Below are 15,210 nucleotides of genomic sequence, written 5' to 3' on the forward strand. Positions count from 1 at the left end.
TCACCAACAGACAGGCTGTGTACATACTACCACTTACCCCATATCCAACGCAATCCCACCACTGGCAATTGAAGCCCAAGTGCACATGATATTAACCACAATCCATAGGTATTCTATAGCTTCTTGAGAAATACTCCTGCCTGATGTGTTTCCCCTCAAACCAGCTTCCATCCTATTTGAAAATGGAAGCCATGGTTAAGCTGAGGTGTGTACATTTCAGGTGGGTATTGCACATGCACGGTTAACAGCTCACGTGCAGATGACAGCTTCAGTGAATTGCAGTTTGTCGCAGGGAAACAAATTGGGTAACGGGCATTGAGTGAGGACACCTACCCACCTGATCTGTATGTCACTGTAGGAATGAGACTTGAAATGCGTTGCCTCAGATATCGTGAGAGCTGTAGTCTGGTAGTATCTGGAGGGCAACAGGTGTTCCCTCCCTGCCTCAGCATCACATGGCTGGCCAATATCTATCTCTTCATTCCCTGTGTTACTGCTTCCCATTATCTAACATGAAATGGTTATGTCCTACAAGAAAAAACCCTGTCCTTTTCTTTGTGCGAAAGAACTATCCACTGGTTTTAATAATAAAAACATGGGATTATCATGCAGCTGGGCACTTTTGAAATCTGAGAAAAGAAAAGGAGATCAAGGGAAAGGAGAACGCTCAGAGAAAAAGGAGAAATATTATCTAATGGCTGCAGCCAGGCCTTGTTTTTGTGAACTACTTGCTCCAGTTCAAATTAAATATGAATGATCAAAATGATATAAGAAAGTTCAAATCCCCAGGCAATGACTTTTCTCATTTTGGGGTTATGCCTAATTAAAATAATAATAATGGGACAGGAATATTTAAGCTTAAGTTTAAGTAAGCTTTAAGTCAACATCCTATGTTGAAATAAAATTCCCCAAAATTCCCAGGAGAGTCTGAACTGATTCTATAAAATCCAACTGCATAATCCAACATAAGCCTGCATGTCAAAAAAAGTTTGAGATTTTCCTGTTTACCTCATGAAGCTAAGGAATATTATTTCTCACGTCCATTTTGGGTGCAGCAAAGATACCACGTGGATTTTGCTTCGTGAGGTCTAAAGATGGTTTTCAGTCTACCTTTTATACTCAGGTTTGAATACCCAATGACCTTGGAGCCTGTACACTGGACGCATGCTGTTCATTTAAGTCCCACAATGCAGCAGGAGGCAAGACTTCTCCTACCTATTCAGTTCACTCTGCATTGAGTCATCTACCTCCCTGTCCCTGCTGCAGTGAGGAGAACTCTGTCGCAAGCCACATCATAGGTCTTGTTTCATTTGTTACATGTACAGTGGGACCTTGGGTTACAGACGCTTCAGGTTACAGATGCTTCAGGTTACAAACTCCACTAACCCAGAAATAGTACCTCGGGTTAAGAACTTTGCTTCAGGATGAGAACAGAAATCGTGTGGCAGCGGCATGGCAGCAGCAAGAGGCCCCATTAGCTAAAGTGGTACCTCAGGTTAAGAACGGATATCCAGAGCAAATTACGTTCTTAACCTGAGGTACCACTGTACAACCTGCCATTCTTCCAAGGAGCTAAGAGTGCTTTTCACGGTTCTCCTCTCCATTTGCTCCTCACAACGACCCTGCGAGGCTGACAATGAGTAGCCAAAGGTCATGCAGAGAGATTAATGGCTGAGTAGGGGTGAAAGGGCAGATAACAGTACTGTGGATGAAATTAATGAACTGGGAAATCTTCACGTTCATTTAAGACTGTAAAGACTCCACATACAAAATAAACTGCTTCCTGTCACTTCAGAATAACACCAATAATGATATTTACATCACTTATTTGAGGAAAAACATACAGAAGTGGCCACAGAAAAAGGAATCCGACACCCTGGATCTTTGGGCAATATCCAACAAAGTGCTTTCACTAGCACATGGTCTATTATTATTATTATTATTATTATTATTATTATTCTATACCATCCCTCATCTGAAGATCACAGGGCAGTTTACAATATGGCTGCACAATGGAACTTCCCCTTGCTGTCCTTTGCCCCTAAATCTGTTCTGGGGTTTCCCTCAACCTTCTGTAGGAACGTGGGTGATGCTGTGGTCTAAACCATTGAGCCTCTTGGGCTTGCCAATCAGAAGGTCGGCGGTTTGAATCCCTACGACAGAGTGAGCTCCCATTGCACTGTCCCAGCTCCTGCCAACCTAGCAGTTCAAAAGCATGCCAGTGCAGGTAGATAAATAGGTTAATAATAATAATAATAATAATAATTTATTTATATCCCGCCCTCACACAGCTAATAACAGTAAAAATAGCACAATTTACATAAAATGAAGTTTCCATGTGCTCTGGTTTCCGTCACATGTTCTGTTGCACCAGAAGCAGTTTAATCACACTGGCCACATGACCCGGAAAGCTGTCTGTCGACAAATGCCGGCTCCCTCGGCCTGAAGGCGAGATGAGCGCCACAACTCCATAGTTGCCTTTGACTGGATGTAACTGTCTAGGGGTTCTTTACCTTTTTACCTTTATATGCCATATGGTCCTGGCATCCGATTCTTCAAGATATAATAAATATCAAATCATAAAACATTTGAGCACTCAGAGTAAAGGTTTGTCATGAAGAAAAACAATAGTGAAAAGTCACTTTGTGATGACTTTAGCTTAGCCAAGAGTAACGTGGGAATCAGACCGTTGTCAAGAATGACTGTCTACTTGCATATACAGGAAAGAAAAAGCAAAGAGTTCACTTGCAATATCATTTAGATATTACAGTGATATTTGGACAGATCGTTCTTGGCTGAGCCGAACATCCTCTGCATAACCTTTGAAAACTTCATTTCATCTTTGCTCTTACGTCAACCCAGCTGGAGAACTGGGTAAGAAATAAATAAGGAGTAGAAACTGGCTGCACACCAGATGTTTAATATGTGCTAATCCCTTCCAGGTAAATACTTTTATTTTATTTTTTAAAAAAACAGTAATTCTAAAAAGGAGGTTAGACTTACTACATGCTATTTTTCACATTTACTGCTGACCTAGAGCCCATTTACTCCGAGACGATGAATATATTGGTGCCAGAAAATATGGTAAAGTTTCAAGGGGAAGCACCACCAACCTTTGTAGGGAATATTATCTGCCTGCCAAAGACAACACACAGGATAGCTTTATGTTCCACAAACCTTCCCAGTCTCTGTGGGCTAGGATCGAGTATCTAGCCAAGAAGCATATGAGGATCCAGCCTACCTAGGAGTCTGGGCTTTGTGAGGGATGGAAGGATGGAGGAAGTGAAGCCCTTGCCAACAGGGACCACCCGCCTTCGTCACCATGGCAAGCTGGCTCTTCGAACCCATATCTGCAATTTCCCTTCCCCCTGGCAATATGACTTGTGTTGTGGTTGTGTTGCCAAAAGGAAGGCAAGCTAAGCCGTAGCCCAAACTAACTGCTCAGGCTTGATTACATTCCTGATGCACCACAAAAACTCATTTACAAAATAGTATTTTCAAGGGAAAGTTGAAAGTATGTTCCCAGAGGTGGAAGAAATGAAATCTTAGGGGGCTTCTTGTTCTGTTGATTTGCCCTCTAGCTAAACTATCTTACCATTTGTGTTCATTTAGAGCTGCTTGGCAGGCTGAGTGTACGTGTGCGCGCGTGTGTATGATTCATACGGAACTGTAAAGAAGAAATGTTGGCTAGTCAGTCTTATAAACCAAAGTTCGTTGTGGTTTATAAAAACTAAGCAGCTTGTCAATTATCATTTGCAAAGAATGGCACGTGCCAACTTTTTTCCTGCACTAGGACTCATTAGCCTTTGTTATGACATGCCAGGCAGTGAAGCTCACTAGATAAGAATTTTCTGTTCTGAGCAGTAGTTCTGTCCTGGTTTATACATTCAGCACCTCTGTAAGAAGAGCATACTAGACTGGAATCCTATACACAGACACTTAACCTGGGAGTAAGTCCTATTGAGTAGACAAGTATAGGATTGCACAGCACAATAGTGTACCATTTATCATTAAGGATGCCTCCGTTTGACCTGTTCATTAACCAATCAACCTGAATTGTTTGTGTGGCGATTATATGCAACTCAGAACCTCAATACTTCAATGACTGTGTCTCCCCACATGAAATAACTTGGACCCTGAACTTGGCATCTGAGACCCTTCTCCATGTGATCCACACTGAGGGAGGTTTGGAAGGTGGCCTTCTCAGTGGTGGCTCCCCATTTATAAAATGCTCTCCCCATCAGTATCTGTTTCGGGCTCCAGGCAAAACCATTATTGTCCTCCCATGCTTTTCAATCTTAATTTCCTTATCTTTTAGCGGGGTGGCTTTGAGCTTGATCTGCTCTTTTATATTTATTACTGGTGTGATTAAAGTTGTTTTTATGCTTGTTTTTAAGTGTTTTTTTGTAGGTTGCTTTAACTTTTCTGAAAAAAAGCAACTTAATAATAATGATAACAGTGACTTCCCTTCAATTGATTGTTATCCCACACTTTCTAGTGGGTTTCCCCGCCACTCTCCTTATTGCCACTCTCCATTCTCCTCGGCCCACTATACCTGAAGGAGTGTCTCCACCCCCATCGTTCTGCCCGGACACTGAGGTACTGCGCCAAGGGCCATCTGGCGGTTTCCTCACTGCGAGAAGCAAAGCTACAGGGAACCAGGCAGAGGGCCTTCTCGGTAGTGGCGCCCACCCTGTGGAACGCCCTCCCATCCAATGTCAAGGAGATAAATAGCTATATCATTTTCAGAAGACATCTGAAGGCAGCCCTGTTCAGGGAAGTTTTTAATGTGTAACATCTTAGTGTATTTTTGGTCTTTGTGGAAGCCGGCCAGAGTGGCTGGGGAAACCCAGCCAGATGGGTGGAGTACAAATAATAAATTATTATTATTATTATTATTGCAAAAAGTCCATTTTTAAAAAAATTAAAAGACTTGTTGTGGAAGAGTGCCAGAGCACTTTAATCGACTTCAATTGTAGAAACCTAAACTTTTAAGTATGCAATTGCATCTCTACTGCTAGATAATGACAATTGGGAGGGGACCAGAGATGGTTGGAAAGAAGAAACACTTAAATGAGCCCAAAAGTTTCTACAGGTTAATGGGAGAATCTATCTTCTCAACGTTGTTTTGAGACCCCAAACATTCCCTGCCACACATCAATGCCTTTGCTGCATTCAACATTTACTTTCATTAACTTGTTAATATAAAACTCATCACTTTAGTTGCTGCCTCAGTACTACTTCTAGCCTATCATGAATACAAGAGGCTGTTTGCTTGAACGGGTTCAAATGTCCTGCTTTGAACCCTCCTTTCTAGCTATATTTATTCATGTTATGTCAGAAAATCAGATTAGATTGTATGCTCAGAACATACTAAAACTGTCTTTATTTTAGCTGTTTTCTCCTTAATGACACAGTTTTGGATGTAGTCCAAATACGGACAGAATCAACAACATTTGCTTCTAAAAGCCCTGTAAGATCTTTCCTTGGAGAGATTTGTGTCACAGGAATGACAATCCCTTAATGGTCATCTCCGTTTACCGCAATATTTAAGGATTTTTAGCCGACCCAAAAAACATTCTGCTAAATCCAAAGTAACAGTCAGATGATATTATGCTGTTCATTTTCTAAAAAGGAAAACCTGTATTATACTGTGCATTGAAGATGCACGTTTAACATTTTGCTAACAGAAGCATCACACAAAGCACAAGATTTTGAGATATCTCAACAGGGGTTTTTAACTGGAGTTGGTAGCTCAGTTCTTTGGACATATTGCTAGTTTTATTTCTCACAAGAAAGACACAGTTGTTCTTTGGCATCCAGATAACTTTACTAAAGATGCCCAGATCATTCTGTGGCACTATCCTGCCCCGATCTCACGTTGTGTAGGGGTGAGGTGGAGTAATAATACCAAAACAGGCACAACAGGCATAAAAGATCAAGAATGAACATGGAAGAATGTTCAGAGACTGACAAACGAAGGGGATGTGGGGGTGACAATGGCTGCAGAGGAGAGGAAGGTGAGGGAGATCTTCCTCTTATGAAAAAATCTGGAAAAGGAGTCAAAGGCAGCCTGGAAAGAGAAGGGGAAGCAGTTCCAGAAGGTCCCAGGGAACAACTCCTGCTAGAAATCCTAGCAAAATTCTGCCAGTCATTGTAGACAGCACTGACTTGGTATATGGCAGTTTCTCCTGTGTAGTAAATAGATGCTGGTTGCGTTAGTCGTGCCATGAGCATGAGTTGATGCAGCTCTTTTCCCTTCAAAAGTCATAGAAACAGCAACTGGGAAAGTTGGGGCTCTCACGCCATGTACTTTGAAGGGGAAAATTGACACACAAATGCCCTTCACAACTAATGGAGCATACACATATCTTCACAAGATGGGAAAAGATATGAGGCGCTCATATCCACATTTTGAAAAACGTAACATTATATTTTGAAACAAATGCAGCAGCAAAATGGGTGTGCGCACACAAACAAATCAGCAATACAAGAGGACTACCGATTAAGGCGAAAGGAGGTAAGGAAACTCACAAATCAGGATTATCATCGGTAAGTTGTGGGCAATAGAGTGAAGCAGAATTTAGCTATGCAAATACGCTAACATCATGCATCAATGGCAAGCTTTTGCCAGAATATATGCAAAAGAGATTTTGAGGTGTGGAGACCTGCTGAGCACAACAAAACCTCTGCTAGTACTCAGCAAGTTCTGTCAGAAGTCAAACAATTCCTGCCTCCCTGCCCCGTCTCAGTTCCGCTCTTTGTCACTGAAGCACTTCATGTAGGAACAAGCAATTACAGCTATCGGTGAAACAGTTGACTACCTCTCAAGGCTTCATAGCACATGATTTGATTTGTAATGGGCTAAACAGTATTATGTGCTCTTGATTATAAACTGGAATAATGTTGCCTTAATGTTCGCCTAAATCGAAAAAAGAGAAGTCGGGAGCGAAGACGATGTGCGGAATAATGGCGTATGCCTAATTACTCTTCTCAAGAGCAGGCTGTCTAGACAGCCAAGCAAGTTAGAACAAAGTAAGATGGAGGGTGAAAATTCAAAATATAACCATAGCAACAATAAAATAGTAAGAGAAGCAAGCAAATTATGTCTTATGCTAATTCTACAGGGAGCCTTAACAATGTGAAAGGAAAAGGAAACATAAAACAACCGACCGAATTCCCTCAAACACACACACACACATTTCTAGATGATAGAAACGAACTTTTGTGGACAGTTACAAGTATGTCACATGTCCTATTTAATGGGTAAGGGCAGGCTTGAAAAAAACAAATTCTTTAGATGGTGAACATTTACTACGTTTTGTTAATGGACCTCTCTGTGTTCCTGGCACAACAAGTTTGGGGTTGGGAGGGGAGGGGGCGTTGCTTGTTTTTACATCAAATCTGACTCTCAGATCTACATTGTGTGAAAACATCCAGGAGGGGAAGGGGGAAAGAAAGGCAACGGATTGGCGAGGTCTGCAAACACAAAAATAATGAGAAGCAGATCCTACATAAACAGTCAGAAATTATTAGTCCAGATTTAATACAATACTAGGGAGTAACAGTCCCCTAAATAATTTATTTCAAACCAAAGGCCTTCAAAAATCATAAACATTTATAAGAACATGAGAAGTGCCTACTGGATCGAGCCAAGATCCAATCTAGTCCAGCAGCCTGGTCTCATAGCGACCAATCAGATACTTGTGTGAAACCTGAAAGCAGGATTCGGACACAAGAGCACTTATCCCTTCCCGGGGTTTTCAGCAATTTTGGGTATTCAGTAGCATTGCTGCCTCCATCTGTGGAGGCAAAGCATAGCCCTCATGGCTAATAGCCATCACTAGTCTCTTACCAATTTGTCTACAGTGATAAAAAAATAAAATAAGTAAAGGCAGTGCTGGGGTGGGGCAGGGAGAAGGGGGAACTCACCTGATTTGCATGGATCAGCTGAGAAGGGGAACTGTTTTGCCAGAATGTGTGTGAGAGCGTATGGAGTGGCCACACCCACTGCCAGCATGTGGACCTCAGAGGTTGGTCAAGGGTGAATGTGGCCCATAGGCCAGAAAAAGGTTAACCACTCTTGCTTTAGGGTCATTCATATAAATGATTAGCCCCATCCTGAAACACCACATATATATCATTCCAACTACTAGAGCACATTATAGTCCAGCCTAACAGATATTTAAGTTACTTCTGTTTCAGATTAATACACGTACATCTAAAACATGTGTTGTCCACCAATGAGTTATGTTGCAGTCTGGATTCCCAATGGCTGATGATATGTAAACGTGCTTCCATACCCATGAAGTTGGCTCTAGGATTTGACATGCCGTTCAGCAGAACCGGACTGGTTTCCAATACTTCTCAGTACTTCCTTGCACTGGCGGAATGTTATCACCCAATTACTGCCATTTATAGATGGGATTTGTAATTTACACTGGTGGAGAACATTGGCCCTTCCGGTATAAAAGAGCTTCCTGCAGGGCAGTACGAGAATGGGGTAACTGTAATTTGATGTCACACATACATAACGTTGTTGTTGTTTAGTCGTTTAGTCGTGTGCGACTCTTCGTGACCCCATGGACCAAAGCACACCAGGCACTCCTGTCTTCCACTGCCTCCTGCAGTTTGGTCAAACTCATGTTAGTAGCTTCAAGAACACTGTCCAACCATCTTGTCCTCTGTCGTCCCCTTCTCCTTGTGCCCTCCATCTTTCCCAACATCAGGGTCTTTTCCAGGGAGTCTTCTCTTCCCATGAGGTGGCCAAAGTATTGGAGCCTCAGCTTCACGATCTGTCCTTCCAGTGAGCACTCAGGGCTGATTTCCTTAAGAATGGAGAGGTTTGATCTTCTTGCAGTCCATGGGACTCTCAAGAGTCTCCTCCAGCACCATAATTCAAAAGCATCAATTCTTCGGCGATCAGCCTTCTTTATGGTCCAGCATACATACATAATATAACGGCCAGTTCAAAGGTTGTATGAAAATATAGAAGAGGCTAGTTGCTCCATCCATTGCTGGCGACCATCTGGAAAATGCTATATATTGGACAGCAGAACTAGGTTGCCTATCATGCATTCTAGATTCTACTTCCCGTCCCTTAAATTTGCAAACTGTCCCCCTCCCCCAATTTATTGCACTCCATCATTCATATTTGTCTGAGCAACCCATGCAGAATGTCAGGCTTTGTCACTGTTGATGTATCACTTCGTATCGTCTCCGTTTTTTGAACATTCCTGCATTAATGTTTAACATCAGTGATGATTGGTCCTCCCATGCTTTGACCAAAGCAAGAAGCTAGTCTGGCAAGGAGTGTGGGCGTTGAGTGGCTTTTCTCAAGCAGTAGCATCCCATGCCTTGTGGGAAATGCTTTTGAAATCAAGAAGCATTCCAAAAAGCGGCGTCTGATAGGATATGGAGGGAGAGGCCAGCTGTTCAAAGAAGAAAGCCAAAACTGGGCTAGCACAAACCTAAATAGCTCTTCGGATCACAGCTTATGTCAGCAAAACAATTTCTCTGAAATCCCTGGAAAACAGTACTATCTGGAATGGCTCTTATTAGCAGAAATTGTAGAGATTTGGTTGCAGTGGAATGCTGGAGTGGAAGCAGAGGCGTTGCTGTGTTGGCTAACAGATCTGTAATTAGGACCATGCATGTGCTTCACAAACTGTGATGTCATGGAAATGATAGTCTTCGCCATGTGGTTCCTCAGCCACAGTTATGATAATTAAACCTGTTGACTCTGGGGCGTGGCTAAGTAAAGCTTGGATTCATGAGAGCAAGAACAGCTTTAGGATTTTTCATATTCACTCAGTTTCAGCTTTAGATCGCTAGCCCAACTTCATTTTCTGCTGCTAATCTTCATTCTCCAGTGTTTGAATCTAGAAAACTCAATGGTGTGTAACTAGGGCTGCAATCTATACACACTTAGCTGAGAGTAAGTTCAATTGAATTCGGTGGGACTTATTTCTGAGTAGACACATATCAGATTGCACAGAATAGCAGCGCGAGCCAGCTTTATTTAGTCTTCACTGTGCTCATCACTGTCAGTGAGGAACCACAAAAGGAGAGAGTGAACCTGATTTTAGAAAGATTCAGATGTTGCTTTGTTTATGTAACTCCTTCCAGAATGAAATTTTACAGTGAAAGCAAAATTGCTCCATTTCAGATAGCAGAAACCAAGTCTAGCTCATTAGTATTTGGCATCTATATCAGGAAGAAACTAAGAAATCAGAGACATCCTGGAGGTGTGTGCTTTACAAAAAAATCAGCCATATTGAATTTATTTTCAAATCTGAGAGGAGCTCATAAGTTTCTGATCCAATTTTCTTTAAAGCAAACAAAAAAACAAACGAAACTCTCATACATAATATAAATCTAAAACACTGTTCCAGATTTTCTAATTCTCAGACAGAAAAAAGCTTCCAGGAATAATTCTCCATTGCAGAATATGATTTTGTTTCTTAAGGAGTCCAGTTTTAAAGCTTCCAAAAGTGTTATTTAAGTATCCATTAAAAAATGCTAATAAAATAGAGACTGTTGAACTGTTCAGATAAAAGTAAAAAACTGGTGGCTTTTCTTATCATGGCTACATGGATGGTTGCTGCCCCATCTGTGAAGTCAATGGAGAATCTTAACTTGGAGTTCTGAGAAACTACCCTTTTGGAAAAGTTAACCAAACAACTCAGAGCTACAGGAGAAAATGCAGACAAGGAAAAATTACCATGAAATTTGGCTTGACACCCCGCCCCATATATAAATATTATAGATAGTTGACAACCCCCAGATTATCATGGGCTGCTTTGCAGAGATACTTTCAGTGTCATTAAGGCACTCAAATTAATCTGACATTTTTGTATGAAATGAGATCAAGGCCGTTCCTCAGATTGCTTATTGCTTATTGTTTATTGTTCATTTTTATGTTGTTTCAGTCGTTCATTGTTATAGGAAAAGCCATTTACATAAATGAAAGTCAGAAACCAATCAAATGTGAATTGCCCATCCTCCATTTCTGCCTGCTATGAAACAATTCAAAAGTCAGATTACTGCCAGGAGATAGAGGGAGGGGGAGGGTGATGGGAACAGAACACAGCAGCAGTGCCAGAGAAGCCACAGCTGAATCCGCCTTTGCAGCTGTGAAGTTGTTACAAGATAGGGTAGTTTTCAAGGTTGGGACCTAGAAACCTCAGTTCACTGCGAAGAGCAGCGTGAGTGGCAATACACTGCTAATCCAACACATGGCAAAAGTCTAAATGGTGATTTAAAAAACAAACAAAACCCTAACAGTGTCACAATAACACTTGTATTGGCTTTGGACGTCACCTCTTTCTCTAGAAAATATAGCTCTGCTAGAATCCAATGATGAGCAAGAGTTTTATCTGATTGTATTTTATTTTGTTGTTAATTCGCTTTAGGAAATTTTTTTTTCCTTTTTTTTTTGTATAAATGGTAAAGGGACCCCTGACCATTAGGTCCAGTCGCGGACGACTCTGGGGTTGTGGCGCTCATCTCGCTTTACTGGCCGAGGAAGCCAGCGTACAGCTTCTGGGTCATGTGGCCAGCATGACTAAGTGGCTTCTGGTGAACCAGAGCAGCGCATGTAAATGCCGTTTACCTTCCCGTTGGAGCGGTACCTATTTATCTAGTTGCACTTTTGTGCTTTCAAACTGCTAGGTTGGCAGGAGCAACGGGAGCTCACCCTGTTGCGGGGATTCGAACCGCCAACCTTCTGATTGGCAAGCCCTAGGCTCTGGTTTAACCCACAGCGCCACCCGCGTCCCAGTTTTTTGTTTTTTGTTTGTATAGTGACTAACAAATTATTATTTATATCCTGCCCAACTGGCTGGGTTTCCCCAGCCACTCTATGTAATAAATAATAACAGTAAGTGAATGTTCTTTTGTGTAACACGACTTCACCTTCCTCTTCTCCCCAAACAAATCCTGTTTTAGTTCTGTTATGTACTGAGTTGAATAGGATCCAAACTGTAGCAGTCTGATTGGTCCTAGAACAATAGGATCCAAAAGGCAGCAGTCTGATTGGTCCTAGAACAATAGGATTCAGAATGCAGCAGTCTGATTGGTCCTAGAACAATGCAGCAGTATGATTGGTTGGCAGGAACCACCCAATCCTGCTCCAGATAGAAGTGAATCCACAACCTGATTGGCTTACAGTAGAATTCCAGAATTAGCCAATCATGTGCAGCCCATTGTGTAAATAATGTATATAAAGCAGATACTGTGAGGGGACATTTATTCATTCCTCCTCACCACTATGAGCTGAATAAAGAGCATGAAATCACTTTGCGACTCTGAGTATATGTCACTGGCGACGAGGATGGGATTCCGCTGAGCTGACTGCCACACACAGCACCGCAGCACCGCCAACTGCCGCACCGCTGCCTCGCACCGTGTATCCAGGCTTCAGCTCCGGGGCACAAGGAACTCAGAATGGCAGCCAACAGCAGCTTCTCGCCATTCAACCCAGCATCTGGAGACTGGGAAGCGTACGCCTCCCGTTTCACCTTCCTCCTAGAAGCCAAAGGGGTCACCGACGAAGAAGACGCCAAGAAGAGGGCGATATTCTTCAGCGTCTGCGGAGAGGAGACGTTTGAAATCGCCCGGGCTCTCCTTGCGCCTGAAGACGTCGCTACTGTTCCATACAAAACAATAATGGAACAGCTGAAGGGGCACTTTTCGCCGCAGCCCTCAGTGGTGGCTCGTCGAAATGCCTTCTACGCAAAGCGGCAAGCCCCTGGGGAAACCATAACTGGGTTTGTGACCTCTCTCCGCCAAGCCGCCCGGTTCTGCAACTTCTCAGAGCTGGAGAACATGCTTCGTGACCGCCTCGTCGGTGGCCTGAAGGATGAGAAGCTGCAACGGCGCCTCTACGCTAAGAAGGACCTAACGTTCCAGGTCGCTCTGGAGGAGGCCCTGGCAACAGAAGCTGCCGAGAGGTCGACCCAAGAGGCACGGCCGAGCCTGCCATCCCAACCGAGGGTCCACCATGAAGACCTCACCGACGACTCAGGATCCGACAGGGAGGAGGTGCACCGAGTACAGCAGCGCACTCAAGCAGCGCACAGACCACAGCTGCCTCGACGAGAAGGAGGGAACTGCGCAAGCTGCGGGGAGAGTCACGAGAGGAGGACCTGCCGTTTCCGCAACGCAGAGTGCAGGCAGTGCAGAAAATCGGGACACATCGCCCGGGTGTGTCGGGCTCGGCCCACCCGACACCAGGCATCAGATGACCAATCCAAGAGCCCCAGGTCCCGGGGCCCAACGCACCAAGGCAACTCGACGGAGCTCACGGACTTCCAGGTATACCAGTTGCCCCACCCCAACGTAGAGAAAATTTATGTAGAGGTACAGATAGAGGGGGCCCCATGCCGCATGGAGCTTGACACGGGTTCAACTCTATCCATAATCTCGGCAAGGACCTTAAGGAAACTGTGTCCCACTGGGGGTCCCAAACTCAGGCCGGCCCCATTCACCCTCCGGGACTTCCAGAAACGTAAGGTCCCCACAATGGGGGTGGGGACCTTCAGGGTGCAATACCGAGGGCGGACGCGGCAACTGGACTTGCTTGTGGTCAAGGGCCCCTACATTAGCTTACTGGGATTGGCATGGTTTGGACCACTGGGGCTAGCTGTCACCGGGGTGAACCACACTAGCTTACAAGTGGACGTGGACACCATATGCAAGGAATTTCCAGGGGTTTTCGATGGGAAATTGGGACAGTATACGGGCCCCCCCATTGCGCTACAGCTTGACCCCGCAGTACGACCGGTCAGGCTCAAGGCCCGCCGGGTCCCGTTCGCCTTGAAACCCCGTATAGACGAGGAATTGGACCGACTCGTAGAGCAAGGAGTGCTGGAGCCGGTGCCTAATGCTCCCTGGGAAACCCCAATCGTCACACCCGTCAAGCCTAATGGTTCGGTCCGCATCTGCGCAGACTACAAATGTACCATAAACAAGGCCCTCACGGCCCACGCATACCCAGTGCCAGTGGTCAGCCATGTCCTTGCCACCCTGGCTGGGTCGAAAATTTTTGGCAAGCTGGACTTGGCCCAAGCATATCAACAGCTGCCAGTAGATGAGGCCACAGCAGAGGCACAGACGATTGTGACGCACAGAGGAGCGTTCAGGGTAAAGCGGCTGCAATTCGGTGTCAGCGTGGCACCAGGCATATTCCAGAATATAATGGACTCTCTCCTTAAAGGGATTCCTGGCGTCACCCCCTTCTTCGATGATGTGTTGATTGCCGGCCCCACACCAGAGGAGTTTGAGGACCGCCTCCGCACCGTTCTGCACCGTTTCCAGACGGCGGGTCTCAAGGTGAAGCGGGAAAAATGTCTACTAGGAGTGCCTCAGGTGGACTTTCTGGGATTTATGGTGGACGCAGAAGGGGTCCACCCGACTGGGGACAAGGTACGGGCCATTTGTGATGCCCCAGCGCCCAAGAGCAAGACTGAACTTCAGGCCTTCTTGGGACTATTGAACTTTTACCATTCCTTCCTTCCCCACAAGGCGGCGGTAGCGGAGCCCCTACACAGACTCCTGGACAAGCGGGCCCCTTGGGTGTGGGGCCAGCGCCAGGAGGCCGCATTCCAGGCAGTCAAGGACTTGCTTGTCTCAAACTCGGTCTTGGCACACTTCGACGAGAGGCTGCCGGTGGTGCTAGCATGCGACGCCTCACCCTATGGCATTGGAGCTGTCCTGGGGCACCAACTCCCGGATGGAAGAGAGGTACCGGTGGCGTACTTTTCCCAGACACTCAACACAACCGAGCGGAACTACTCGCAAATCGACAAGGAGGGTCTGGCAATCGTAAAGGGAGTAAAAAAATTCCATGATTTCTTGTACGGGCGGCCCTTCACCGTGGTGACTGACCACAAGCCGTTGCTTGGCTTGTTTGCCCCCGAAAAGCAGACCCCCCAAGTGCTGTCTCCTCGCGTCCTCAGGTGGTCAATTTTCCTTGCCAGCTACCAGTATGCACTGATTCACCGACCTGGGAAGGCGATGGGCCATGCGGACGCCCTCAGCAGGCTACCACTACCGGAAACAGGCCCTGACCCAGCACCTGCACAAGAGGTTATGAGCCTGGAGCTGCTTCCCGACCGCCCCATTCAGGCACAAGAAGTTGCACACCATTCCAAGAAAGATAGGGTCATCTCCCGGGTCCTGGACTGGGTGTGGAGGGGATGGCCCAGC

The sequence above is a fragment of the Podarcis pityusensis genome, assembly GCF_964106645.2.
Source record: "Podarcis pityusensis genome assembly, chromosome: 4".
Taxonomy (NCBI): domain Eukaryota; kingdom Metazoa; phylum Chordata; class Lepidosauria; order Squamata; family Lacertidae; genus Podarcis; species Podarcis pityusensis.